Source organism: Macaca thibetana, chromosome 12 (assembly GCF_024542745.1).
Source record: "Macaca thibetana thibetana isolate TM-01 chromosome 12, ASM2454274v1, whole genome shotgun sequence".
NCBI classification, from domain to species: Eukaryota; Metazoa; Chordata; class Mammalia; order Primates; family Cercopithecidae; genus Macaca; species Macaca thibetana.
The window spans coordinates 8702926-8715472 of NC_065589.1; the positions used below are offsets into that span (position 1 = coordinate 8702926).

General features: G+C 43.5%; 1 long non-coding RNA gene across 2 annotated transcripts; it reads left to right on the plus strand.

The window, feature by feature from the left end:
* The first annotated feature begins 287 nt into the window (after window positions 1-287).
* Window positions 288-12245, plus strand: LOC126932040 (uncharacterized). Of its 2 annotated transcripts, XR_007718090.1 has the most exons (5): window positions 288-760; window positions 1284-1443; window positions 5600-5733; window positions 6369-11831; window positions 11969-12245. It is a non-coding gene; the product is annotated as an uncharacterized LOC126932040 (long non-coding RNA). The 2 variants fall into 2 exon arrangements; XR_007718091.1 differs by lacking the exon at window positions 1284-1443.
* Window positions 12246-12547: the final 302 nt, after the last annotated feature.

A 12547-nucleotide genomic window follows, 5' to 3' on the forward strand; every position in this document is an offset into this window, starting at 1 on the left:
TATAAATGAATCCTACTATTGTATTTACATAAATGTCTTTATCATCATTGTTCTTTCTTTTTAACCTGATATAGTTGCCATTCTGAACTCTATCTTAAAGGAATTATTTTCATCCTTTCATTAAATGTGAAAGAAAGCTGATTTTCTTTTGCCCACTGCCATCTTTCTCCAAGGAAGAGAATGGAACATGAATGGGGCCTTGCAGTAATAACCACAGATCTCAGTTTCTATTCTGACATGATTAGTTACTGTAGGAAAAACACCTCTTTTCTCAGTTATCCAGAAGACATTCAGGGGAATACCATTTTTGTACTTAAGCATATTAAGGAAACTGCACAGAACAGACTCAATTGTGGTGAATGTTAAGGTGCCTATCCCAGTGGCCTCACTATATAAGAATTAACATCTTGCTCAAAGGATTAAGCAATTGGCATCTTAGTGGGTCACTGACGGAACCAGGGCAGAGTTTTGGCTCTCTCTGGTGTGTTGTATAATGTAAGTTACCAGGCCCTACATTGATGAGTCTTTCTGATGTCACAGCTTTTGTGACACTGTTTCAGGCACGGTACTACAGTAGTGAACATGGCAGATCACACCCCTTCCCCAGGGAGCCCACATCCCAGACAGGGGGACAGAAAAACAGCAAACAAAAATGCCAGTAGTGCCAAGTAATATAAAAAATAAAACAGGGGAAAGGAATAGACAGCGGCAGGATGGGTTTTTTGTCAGATCTACGGTCCAAAGAAGTCTTTCTGCAGAGGTAAGAACTGAGCAGGGACCTGAGTGAAACAAGAGAGCCAGAAAAGAGGGGACCTGGTGGGGAGCAAATGCAGCCCAGGCAGACAGGAGAAGCGAAAGTCTGGAGTGAGCTTGCCAGGACTGAGTGAAGGCGGTAGAGAGAGGAAAGAATGAGTGGGAAAATAGCCAGGAGTCAGATTATATGGGACTTTGTAGGCCCTTATAAAGGTTTTTATTCTGCATATCGTGGGAAGCCTCCCGGAGTTTTAAGCAAGGAAAGGAGTGATTTTGTGAGTCTTTGAAACCATCCTTCTGGCTGCAGCACACATAAGTGACTGGGAGGTGACCGGGGGACTGGTGGGGTTCTGTGTTGCCCGGTGGTCCAGGCTAGAGATGAGCGTGGCTTGGACTTCCTAGGGTGGGGCCATGGAGGTGATGAAATGTCCTCAGATTTAGGGTGGTTGTGATGGTAAAGAGTCAGCACAATGGCTGATGAGTTGGAGAAGGACACGTGGATGACTCATGGGGGATGGTATGTCACTCAGGCAGGAGGCCTAGAGGAGAGCAGCAAGAAGAGCAGAGCTGAGTCAAGACACCCAGGGGACAAAGCAGGAGCTTTCGACTCTTTCATGGTCGTGAGGAGCTTTCCTCAGTCATCCCAGGTGCAAGGGGCCACGTGAAGCTTTTCAGCGAACTTTCTATCAGGTATCCAAGTTGCTTCGCATGCAAGAACCCACACTAGAACTTGGAACAAGAATAAACAGTAGGTGATACAGGCAGAAATAGAGATGGAGACAGAAATGGAGTCAGAGACAGAGATGGAGATGAGAATGGAGGTGGAGATGGAGTTGGGGATGGAGAGAGAGAATAGAGATGTCAATTAACAAAGACCAAGAATAACACAGACTCCGAGACCAAAGGATTTGATGTCCACCTACATAAATGTAAACAATGACAATTTGCCTCATACCTTTATACTAAATCTTTCAGCGTAAAGCAGAATGCCATAGTCATTAAGTGTTCTGTCTCAGGAGGCACATCAGCCTGTATTAAAGCCCAGGTTCCAGGGCAACCTTGGGCAAGTTTCCTGACCTCTATAAGCCTAGTGTCTTCACCTCTGACAATAACACTGCCTGCAGATATCTGTAAAGCACAGGCATCCTAAAGAGTAAAGAATCAGTACATGTGAACCACTGCTGAGACAGAAGTCAACTCCTTATACAAGACCGTGTTCTAATAGCAATGTGTTAACATCTCTCAACTGTCAGACAAGTTCCTTGACTCAAGCTTGTCAATGATGTCGATGAGCAAGGAATTAGAAAGAGGAGATGAAAGGTAAAGTAGATAATTTCAAAGAGGCTCAGAGGAAACTGCATTTAAATATCTGCATTCAAATACTACTAGACAAAGCAAACGAGGTGAGGGGAACTGGGCTTTTGGGGAAATATTTTTGTCCTGACTGCAGCCCAACGGTGCTTCAGCTTTTGAGTGTGGGAGAAAATGAAACTACTTTGTATATTAAAAATTCACATAGTTGTCCATTTGGCCTATATGACCTTGGCCTATATGACCTCTATCCCAGTTTAGAGCTCCTGGCAGTAAGAACCTATTTCTTCCCTTTTATCTGAATTACCGAAACTTTGCTTGAGAAAACAAAATAAGTTCTGAGTGATTTCTGACCACTTTTATGTGGTAATGGCATGGGAAGAAAAACACATTCCAGGCCCACTTGGGTTAGCAGAGCTGCTCCATCTTCCTTCCAATCTGGGGGACGATAAACCCATCCCAACACAGGGAAGATGCCGAATGTTACTTAAAAGCATGAAGGCTATGAGCGGTGAGGTGTAATGGAAAAGGGAACATGAAAAGCAATGAACAATTAGGATTATTAGAAATATTACCATCCCGCAGAGTGGTCTCTGAGTGGAGATGGGTTCAAATGTCAGAGACAAAAATAGCCAAGCAGCCCCAGATAATTGAATATTTGCCCCCAAAGTAACCTGACGGGAAAGATATTTTCCAAGGGGCGAACGGGCTCCACAGAGCGCTGGCCCCTGGGAACCCTGTCCGGTATCAGCTGGCTGCCAGCCTCTGGACTGGGGACTACAAATTCAGACATGATTAAGGCAAAACTCCACATGCAAGGAATTCAGTCTTGTAAAAATTGAGACTGTTAGCTAAGGAAGAAACAGGTACCTATTATTAGGAGGTTCGAGTCTGTTTTGATGTGGTATCCAACAAGCAAGGATCTGTTCAGCTTTTGCCCCTTATATCCATACTGTAATAGTGATATCTGAAGCAGGAAGGTGTTCGACAATTTTCCCAATAAAGAATTTCTATTTTTAACGTTTCTCCAATCACAAACACTCTCTCCATTTATGTGCATGGGTGCACACTCCCCCATGACATTAGCTAACATTTGTTGAGTACCTGGTATATGTCAGCACATTTCTAAGTGTTTTACCTGTACTGACTCACTGAAGCTTCCAAGAAACCTGTGAGTTGGTGCTACCGGTATCATCATCCCCATTTTACAACTGAGGCACAAACAGATTAAGTAATTTACCCATGGTCACATAACCAGCGAGTGGTGGAGACAGGCTGGAAGTCCAGACCATCTGGTTCCAGGGTCTTTTTGCTCACCGTCTTTGCTGAACCTCATGAGGCGCACGTGTGCACATGCACACACACATACACACATGCACGCACTCAGAGTCACTCAGAGTAAGAGACACGGGGAGACAGGTTGGCCCAGATGAAGCTCAAAGAGAAGTTGGGCTGTTCCAGGAGCCGCCTTCAGTTATACCTTAAGCTTAAGATGGGAGAAGTCATGTTTTAAGGAATCTCCAAGGATTATCCTTAATGTCTCCCTTCACGTGTCTAATAAGCACCTCTGACTTAATAGGTCCCAGAGTGTTTGATTCCAAGCCACACCCTCACTCCAAACCTGCATCTCTTCCCTACATCAGCTCTTTACACTATTGGCCAACTAATTGCTCAGACCGGTATCCTGGAGTCACCTTTGGTTCTTCTCTTTTTCCCTGGCCCAGTCCACCAGTAACTCTTGTCATTTCTGCCTCCAAATCTGATTCAGTGTAGTCCAAATCTGACCATTTCTCTGGTCACTGCTGCTGACCTCCTTCATCCAAGGTGCCACCATATCTTTTCTAGAAGTTGGTGACAGCTCCTAGCTAGTCTGTTGGCTTCCAATTTGTTCACAGGATCCATTCTCCACACCCTCTTCCAAAGTCATCCCTTCAAAGTACTTCTTGGATTATATCAGTCCCCTTTTCAGAACTGTCAGGTGGCTTCCCACTGTAGTCAGAACAACCCATTGCATATGATGGTCTACAACAGCCACTCCAAATGATGGTCTAAAGCAACCCACTCCAAATGATGGTCTACAACAACCCACCGCACATGATGGTATACAACAACCCACTCAAATGATGGTCTACAACAACCCACTCCCTATGATGGTCTACGACAACCCACACAGATGATGGTCTACAACAACCCACTCCCTGTGATGATCTGCGACAACCCACTCCAAATGATCCCTATGATGATCTACAACAACCCACTCCTTATGATGGTCTACAACAACCCACACAGATGATAGTCTATGACAACCCACTCCCCATGATTATCTACAACAACCCACTCCCTATGATGGTCTACGACAACCCACACAGATGATGGTCTACAACAACCCACTCCCTGTGATGATCTGTGACAACCCACTCCAAATGATCCCTATGATGATCTACAACAACCCACTCCTTATGATGGTCTACAACAACCCACACAGATGATAGTCTATGACAACCCACTCCCCATGATTATCTACAACAACCCACTCCCTATGATGGTCTACAACAACCCACTCCCTATGATGGTCTACAACAACCCACTTCAAATGATGGTCTATAACAACCCACATAGATGACGGTCTATCACAACCCACTCCCTATGATGGTCTACAACAACGCACTCCCTATGATGGTCTACCACAACCCACTCCCTATGATGGTCTACAACAACCCACTTCAAATGATGGCCTACAACAACCCACTCAAATGGTGGTCTACAACAACCCACTCCCTTTGATGATCTACAACAATACACTCCAAATGATGGTCTACAACAACCCACTCAAATGATGGTCTACAGCAACCCACTCCCTATGATGGTCTACAATAACCCACTTTAAATGATAGTCTACAACAACCCACTCCTTTTGATGGTCTACAACAACCTACTCCAAATGATGATCTACAAAAACCCACTCCCTATGATGTTCTACAACAACCCACTCCCTATGATAGTCTATAACAACCCACTCCCTATGATGGTCTACAATAACCCACTTCAAACAACTGTCTACAACAACCCACTCCTTATGATGATCTACAACAACCCACTCCAAATGATAATCTACAACAACCTATGACCCTGTCTACAACAACCTATGACCTTGTCTCCCTGTGCTCTCTCCCTTGATTCCTTCTTGGGCTCTTAGTGCTTTTCATTTTATATATACAACTCCTTCCCCTAGATCTTCTAGTACCTGGCTGCCTAAAAATGTACAAGGCAAAGGGTAAGAGCTCAGGCTGCAAAAGAGGACTGCCTGGGTGAAAATTCCAAATTCACCACTTTACCTGTGTAATCTTGAGCAACTTTCATAACTTCTCTGAGCTTATTTCTTCATCTAGAAAACAATGAAAATAGTATCTACCCAGAGTTCTTGTGAAAACTAAATGAGTTAACCCTATGTAAAGCACACCTAGCAATATTTTTCTTAAGAACTGTTCACCATTGTGATTATAACTATTAATACTATCAATATTATTATTAACAGCAAATAAATTATGATTTGAGCTTGGACTTTGAAGAGTCAGACCACCACTCACCATTGGCTATGTGAACTTGGTGACCTCTCTGTGCAAATAGAAAATAGAGTTTTCTTCTTTGTTAAGTAGAAATCCGACAAATGTAAGTGTAACTAATGGAAATTTATATCATCCTTGGAGATATTTAATTAGTTAATATAGATAAAGCACTCAAAACAGTGCATGGCACACAGCAAGCATTCTGAAGTGCTCATCCTTTTTTTTTTTTTTTTTTTTTGAGATGGAGTTTCTTTCTTGTTGCCCAGGCTGGAGTGCAACAGCATGATCTCAATGATCTCGACTCACCGCTACCTCCTCCTCCTGGGTTCAAGTGATTCTCCTGCCTCAGCCTCCTGAGTAGCTGAGATTATAGGCATGGGCCACCACATCTCGCTAATTTATTGTATTTTTAGTAGGGACTGGGTTTCTCCATGTTGGTCAGGTTGGTCTCGAACTCCTGACCTCAGGTGATCTGCCCTTCTTGGCCCCCCAAAGTGCTGGGATTACAGGCGTGAGCCACTGTGTCTGCCCCATCACCATCATTATTATATTCTGATTATTATTATCTTCTTCCAAGTGTCTGTTCAGTCATTCTATCATCCAGAGACCCCTGCTCATCACCCTAGCCACTTTGTCATGTCAGGTTGCCTTGTTTTTCATCATTGCATTGACCACTACTTGACATTAGTACCTTCAGTACAGTGCTACACATCACTGATGGTCTCTCTCCCCTTCTAGCCTTTTCACCAGTGTGTCCCCAGTGCCAGAAGCAGAGACTGGAACATGGTGGGACTCAATAAAAGTCAAATGAACAACCGTCACATTTTTCATGTGTGGAAAGGTTCTGTTTGCACGAGGACTCTGTTCCCTGGGATTGTCATGCTGCTATGCAAGTTCATGGCCACCCATCATTGCACATCAAACCTTAATGGAAGGTCTCAGTGATTTTCCCCTAAGTGCATTTTGCTGTTCTCAAATTGTTGCTGCTCGAGCAGCTGGCTGCATAGAAGATGGACCTCAATGGCAATTCTCCCTTGGCTCATGTGCTCAGACACACCCTCTCATATTTACCTTCTCCTTTTACTCATTGATTTGTTCTTTAATTTATTACTCAATTCATTCATTAACCTAGCCCTGATTGAGCGCCAACTATGTATGGGCCTAATGCAGAGTACTGAAGTTACAAAGATTCATGCGAATTGGTGCCCACTTGTAAGGAGTTACAATATAGCCAAGGAGGAAGATACAGAAATGGAGAATTAAAACGCAGTCGGTTTACTGATGGAGGTACGCACCATTTTTATAGGAGTCCCCAAAAGGGACAGCACATGGCCCAGGGGAATGAGAAAAGATGGAGCATGAACCAAAACACAGGGTGAGCATCAGCAAATCGATGCGTGTGGCTAGAGTTTGGAGTAAGTGGTAAGATGTATGTGGAGGAGAGGAGATTGAGTAGGTGGGCAGGGGGACTTCGGTGGCCTGGCAGAGGACTTTGGAACTCATCTTGCAAGCAGCACGTAAGCACTGAACAGCCTTATCACAAGACCAATGCCAGATTTTGGATTTAGGAGATTGCCCTGTGTCTCTCTGGTGGTCAAGTCAAGAATGGAAACAAAGGAACAATATGGTCCCAACAAGAGGTGAGGAGAGTGATAGTGATGATGGAGAGAAGGGATGATTTTTTAAACTTTAGGGGGCCTGGATGATTGATTGACATAGGATATGAGAGAAAAGGAAGAATTAGCTGAGCTTCCTAGTTCTTTCGTGGGAGACTAGTTGGAACTCCTTCTAACTCACTATCACTGTGCTCACTGCAATTGCAGTAGAAACTCTTACCAACACCGTCAGAACCGGTAGTCAGTTTCTTTGAAGAGCATCAAGAAAGTTAAAGACTCTTGAGAAGGTTCAATTTAAATTGCTGTGGTAAACAGAATAATGGCCCTCAAAAGACATTTGCATCCTAATTCCTAGAACCTGTGAATATGTCAAGTCACATGGAAAGGGGAATTAAGGTTGCAGACGGCACTAAGGTTGCTAACCAGCAGATCTTAAAACAGGGAGATTATTTTGGACTATCTGGGTAGGTCCAATGGAATCACAATGGAAAAGGGAGACAGGAGACTCAGTATCAGAGAAAGAAATGGAAGTAGAATCAGATAGATGCAACATGACTGGCTTTGAGGACACAGGAAGAGGCCATAAGCCAAGGAATATGGGCAGCCTCTAGACGTTGGAAAAAGCAAGGAAATCAATTCCCCCTTAGAGCCTGCAGAAGGAACGCAGCCCCACCAACACCTTTATTTTAGCCCAATGAGACCCATGCTGAACTCCTGAAGTACATAATTGGAAGATAAGAAGTTTGCGTTAAATCAATTTCATGATTATGGGGGACTTCATTTTACCATTTATGAAGCAATTTCACATATGCTAGCTCACTTGGTTCTGCAATGCTGTGAGGCAGGTTTTATGGCCCCCATTTTATAAATGAAGTAATTAAGGCTCAGAGAAATGAAGGTACTTGCTCAAAACCTCTCAACAATGATATGCTGGAGCAGGGACTATGTTCTGGGCCTGTGTAGGGCCCTTCCTCTGCCCTGTGTTGCCTCTCCTATCTTGAGTGATGTTCTCACACTGAAAACCACCTCTATGGATCAAAATGTGGACAAATGCAAGATGAGAATTTTCTTTTATTTGAATTCTGAATGTAACAAGTAAGGAAATTGATAGCCGCTTCATTAATGGCAAGAATATTTATTTAAATGTTCTCCAAACCCTTGTCTTTCTCCCTCCATTCTTTCTTCCTTTCTTCTTTACTTCTTTTCTTCTTTCCTTCCTGATGTTAGGTATAGTGGAAGTTACAACAATAAATGAGACTACTCTTCCCTCAGAGGGTATAAAAGGTAGCATTTGACCACAAATGGGCATGTTATAAGTAGAGTGTCACAAAGGCCAAGGAATCCGAGTCCCTAGAGCACAAAACACAGTACAAGAAAGCTTTGAGCTTTGTTTTGAACCTATCATCTTTGATCAATCACAGACTGTGGATTAAGGATTAGCCCCAATTTATACATCTTTAGCCCTTACACACACATACAAAAGTTACAACTCTTGTGACAACAAAGACTGGATGCGCATCAGCATGGAGTCCTGGGAACCGTGGCTGCATTCATGTGTGTTTTTACTTTTGCTGCCTCTGAGTACCTTTTTCTTAATCCTGGAATAGGATGCATAATCCAGGCTCAAATATATTCATTGCTTTCTTGTTTCCCATAAACTATAAACAAATGGAAAATTAGTTCCCGTGTAATGCTGTATCTCAGGAGTAAACAACCTGTGTCTCTGGTGCCCAACAGCCTTGGAGATGGGTATAATCTGCAAGATCCCCGTGCCTCCCATGGTTCCTGATACAGCCAGTGCCCAGTAAATATTGGTGGATTGATGAGTAGCACAGCACCAGGGTTACTTCAACGGCCATGCAGCAGACGATGACGTAGACCTAAAATCAAATACAGATTTTCTGCCTGTGCTGCCACCATCCTAGATCTTGAGTTCTTTTCTTGCCGTCTTTTGAAGGTAAGAAATCTCCTTTATTGGGAGACTCTTGTCTGAAAACAACTCTATTTCTAGGATCAAGTAACAGAAAGTCATTAAATGTTGACATATAAGAGGTCTCATCCTTTTCATGCTGCAGAGATGGAACAGAAATGTGTAGGAGGACTTTTCTTCACAACAGGCTGCCTTCTCTTTCAGTAATGTGAAAGGATTTTGGTAATTCTAGTGTAACCACTGAGCCCCACCATGGATATTCAGACTTGGAAGTTGCTAGATCTTCGCCCCACCCTGTGGCACATCTGTTGTGTTTAAGGAGTCGGAGAAATTTTATTCACCAGATCCCCTTTTAAAGAGAACCGTGCACCAGTTTGCAAGTAAACAAAAACCTAACCCAACCCAAGTTTGCTTAAGTAAATAAGGGATTTATCGGTTCAGGAAGTTTAAAATAGTAGGGGCATATTGTATTCAGCAGCAGCTCGATCAAGGGCTCAGGTGACCAAGACTTGGCTTCTGTCTCTGTGCTTCTTGGTTTCAGCCTTCTCCATCTGGGCTTTATTCTCAGACATAAGGATCTTGCCTCCACTCATGGTTGTAAGACGGTCACAGGAGCCAGAACTATCATCATCTCACATGCAACAAAAATGGGGAAAAGATTGTCCACTTTTCAGACAGCACAAAAAAAAGTCTTGGAATTGAATCTTGAGGTTTCTAATTGGCCTGAGATCACAGATCTACTCTAAGCAGTTGCCATTATAATGGCATGCAACTCAATGACCACAGGACCATTCCAGAGGTGCTGCAGAGCAGGGATCACAAACTGAGAGCCAGTGGGCTGAATCCAACCCAGAGATGTGCTTTGCCAGGCCAGCATGGTGTTTTCAGATTTTTTATTTAAACACCTTTGGCTGATGTCTCCACTCTTCAGTTTCCTGAAGACCTTCCTACTCCACGCTCAGCCTGATTTACATATTGATATTACTGCCTGGTTTGGGAAGGTATTTAATTTTGCACACTATTATAGATGTTAACTTAAGAATTCTGTGTAGCTGAACTAAACAATCATTGGGGATCAATTACTTCTGTGTTCCCAGTATCTAGCATAGTACCTGCACACACAGAGGTCATGCAAAGGTGCTTATAGAATTATACTCATTAATCTACTGATCACGGGGTCAGGTGCAATGACCCACACCTGTAATCCCAGCTACTCAGGAGGCTGAGGTGAGAGGATCACTTGAGTCCAGGCTGTAGTGGGCTATAATCACATCACTGCACTCCAGCCTGGAGACAGAGAAAAACCTGTCTCTGGAAAAAACAAAACAAAACAAAACAAAACAAAAACTTCTCAATCAGAGATTCTATGGGACTGGGGGATTAGTTCCAGCTTAATCAAACATCAACCATAGGCCTTGGGCAAATCTCTGTGCTTGAGAAGGACACAGTGAAGATAAAAAGGATCACGTGCCTATGTAAGTACCCAAAGGCTGTATCTGTAAGAGGGCAGGCTGGACTCTGTGACAAACAACCCTTATCTCTGAGGATTCATGCAAAAAAAGTCTATTTCTTGCTCATGCCCAGTTGAATGTGGGAGTTCAGCAGGCAGCTATTCACTTGGGATTCAAGGGCCCGTCTCTTCCATTCTGTAGTTCTGGTATCCCCTGGGCCTTAGAGCCCCTCTGAGATCATCCGTTAAATCCAGCAGAGAAGGGAAAAGAGTGAGAGTTTGAGAGGCTAGGGCTGGAAGTGACAGCTATTACTTCCAACTACATTGCACTAGCCAGAACTCAGCCCTGTGGCAACACCTACCTTGAAGAGTGACTGGGAAATGTCTGGCTGTGTGACCAGGAAGAAAAGAAAATGAGGTTCATGAACAACTACCCAGACTCTACGCAAAGCTGTAAGTCAAAGGAAGGGCTTTATTCACCTTTGATTACAGCCTCCACACCTTCATCCTGGAGGCCTTGATATGACATTTAATGCGCTTCATGTGAAACTAGGCCTCATAATTCCTAAGCCTCATAAAATTTAAAAAGCTTGGCCATCATGAAACTTAAACCCCAGATGGCCACGGATAGCCCCCCGATGTTCCCAGAACCCAAACAGAAAGACAATTCCGGGAAATAGCCTCATGGGGTCCCACCCTGATAGCCTCATGGGGTCCCACCCTGCCTCAATGTCCCCGATGTTCCCAGAATCAGCAATTCCAGGAAAGAACCTCCTAAGGTCCCGCCCCAACCAATCAGAACAAGATACCTTGCTCAGGCCATAGACAGACCCAATTACCACGCGCCTAAAGCTTTGTTTGAATTTCGCGCCCTAAGCTGTGTTTAAACTTGTGTTTGCCTATATAAACAACCTGTAACAAGCACTCGGGGTCCCAGGGCCAACTTAGAGCTTGGGACCCTAGCGCGCTAGTAATAAACAACTCTCTGCTGTGAATCTCGTGTCGGTGATCCTTCGCGGCGACCCCTGCCCAGGAGAGAATCGACAGTTCGGTTCCAACACATGGAAAAATCAAAATAAGAAAAATTTCCCTTTTTCATTCTAAGATACAAAGAGTTCAATTTTTCAGGCCAATCATGAAGAAAAAGAAGGGTAAGAAGAGAAGAAGAGAAGGAATAGGAACGGCAATGGGAAAAAGAAGTAGAAGTGAGTTTGTTCCGCAACCACTTGTTTTCTGGGATTCTTATATACAGTTGCATTAGCCAAATCCCCTGGCTAAAGTTATAATATTGGATGTTGCTTATCATGTGTCTTTAATTATAAGGAATCATTTTTACTTACAGAAAATAGAAGGCCGGACACAGTGGCTCACACCTGTAATCCCAGCACTTTGGGAAGCCGAGGAGGGCAGATCACCTGAGGTCAGGAGTTCGAGACCAGCCTGACCAACATGGTGAAACCCCTGTCTCTACTAAAAATACAAAAAATTAGCCAAGCATGGTGGCGAACACCTGTAATTCCAACTACTTGGGAGGCTGAGGCAAGAAAATTGCTTGAACCCGGAAGGCAGAGGTTGCAGTGAGTCGAGATCCTGCCATGGCACGCCAGCCTGGGGAACACAGCAAGACTCCATCTCAAAATAAATAAATAAATAATAATAATAATAAAGTAGAACTTGCCAATGTACAATATTTAACAGAAAATAGGCAATTTGTATATTCCAAAACACACTGAAAGAAAAACACTATATGAACTAGTTCTTCATTGGTATGTGTAATGTTTAAAGCTTCCATACTCTTCTGATGATTTCCTAAGCTTTCCAAAGAGCATTCCTCCTTTACTACTCTCCCCATACAACACATGTGAACCAAAGGGCACACACACACCTTGGAGACAGATCTCTTAACTTAGATTGTACCAAT